This window comes from Mus caroli, chromosome X (genome assembly GCF_900094665.2).
Source record: "Mus caroli chromosome X, CAROLI_EIJ_v1.1, whole genome shotgun sequence".
NCBI lineage: Eukaryota > Metazoa > Chordata > Mammalia > Rodentia > Muridae > Mus > Mus caroli.
Genome location: NC_034589.1, coordinates 4,331,627 through 4,333,322, shown reverse-complemented (window position 1 = coordinate 4,333,322; position 1,696 = coordinate 4,331,627). Strand labels below are relative to the sequence as shown.

Sequence of the window (1,696 nt, the reverse complement as noted above, 5' to 3'; positions counted from 1 at the left end):
ACTTTCGATGTTCTTACCTCACCTTAGAATTATGGTTTTAAAAAATGGGACACTAAACAAAGAAAGAGCCTCCATTCCAATAACTACAAGATACAATACAATTAAATTTTTTCTGGAAAGGTTTTGGGACTGCGCACCATATAGTTCCACCCACTGCCCTATTAGAAACTCCCAGTCCCACCCCCTGGACCCATAACTACCTTCTGTTCCTGCCTCTCCACTCACAACTTCTGGAACGATCTTCAGCATTCTGCTTCTGGAAGCAGGTTTCTTCATAAACTCCATCTTGTTCCCCAACCATGAGTGCCTGTAGCGGTCAGCGTTACACCACGGAGGTGGAGGCCAAGATCAATCGCCTAATCAGCATGCATCTGGAGGCCTCAGATAGGTATCTCTCTCTGGGATTCTTTTTCAAAGATAACAGGTCTGTGGGCAGCCTCGTTCATTTCTTCTGAGATCTGTCTACAGAGAAGCGTCAGGCTGCCAATCTTCTCCTAATGCAGACCCGACAGAGCGGCTGTGACCACTTCTCTGATGGGCAGATGATGCCCTCGTGTCGCTGTGACGGGAGCCTGGATGCCATGGAAACTTCCTTGGCCTTGGAGAAGAACCTGAACCAAGTCCTTCTGGATCTGCACGGCCTGGGTTCAGCCAACGCAGACTTCCAACTCTGCCACTTTTTGTAGAAGCACTTCTTAGAGAAGGAGACAAATCTCATAAAGATTAGTGACTACCTGACCAACCTCCGCCAGCAGGCCAGCTAGGAGGAAAGCCTGAGTGCCTGTCTCCTCAAAAGGCTCACGTTCAACAGCGACTAGGGACTCCTGGAGTCCTTGGCTGGTGGCCTTGAGGAGCCGGCTATGTTTTGCTGATGCCAGCTTCTCGTCCAGTTCAGCATCACCTGCTAAAGCCACATGCCAAATGGAAACAAAGTTTCTTCGCGTAGACAAAAAAAAAAAAAAAAAAAACAAAAAAAAAAAAAAAAAAAAAAACAGCTAAGTTGGGAGTAGAATGGATTTATTGTCTGACAGTCTCTGGCAGTGTTAAGTAAACTGTTCTTTTCTGGATCGTCTATACACTAAAGAATTGAACCTGTGTTTGGTCTCCTCCCCCCCCCATCTTAATAATTCATAAAAATTGTATACAGTCTTAGTGGTGGTGTGATTTGAACCAATTCTGTCTGCCGGACTGTGCTCCAGATGCATTCTAAAATGTATGGTTAATTTTTGCCTAGAAGAAAAAAATGGACTGGCTTTCTGGACTACATCATGTTGTACCCTCACCCCTAACTGGTCATCAGCCACCATCTAATTGCTTTTCCTGATCTCCCAGTTGATGTGATGCCATCTGCTTATTCGCTGGAACCCAAGAAGCAGCAACCCCATGAAAGTTATCGTGGTATCTCCCACTAGATTGCTGCTGACAACACGGACTATCTACCATGCCATGACCTCTTGATGAAGATTCTCAAGTTAAACGTTGGTGGACTTACGCCTAGAAATAGTGTTTCCGTTTGGTAACTGGCTTATTTTTGCTTTATGGGTATGATCAGTAGAATGACGTTCTCATTTCTGATTGCCTGTTTAACCTCTTAGGGCTAATTTTTCAATCCCGATAAGAGGAAATGAGAAAGGCTGCATAAGCACTACTGTATGTTACATCTTTCACTAACCTGTCTGGGTGTTATGGATTCTTT

General features: G+C 44.8%; 1 pseudogene; it reads left to right on the top strand.

The window, feature by feature from the left end:
* The first annotated feature begins 299 nt into the window (after nt 1-299).
* LOC110286188 lies at nt 300-818 on the top strand (annotated as a pseudogene).
* Nucleotides 819-1,696: the final 878 nt, after the last annotated feature.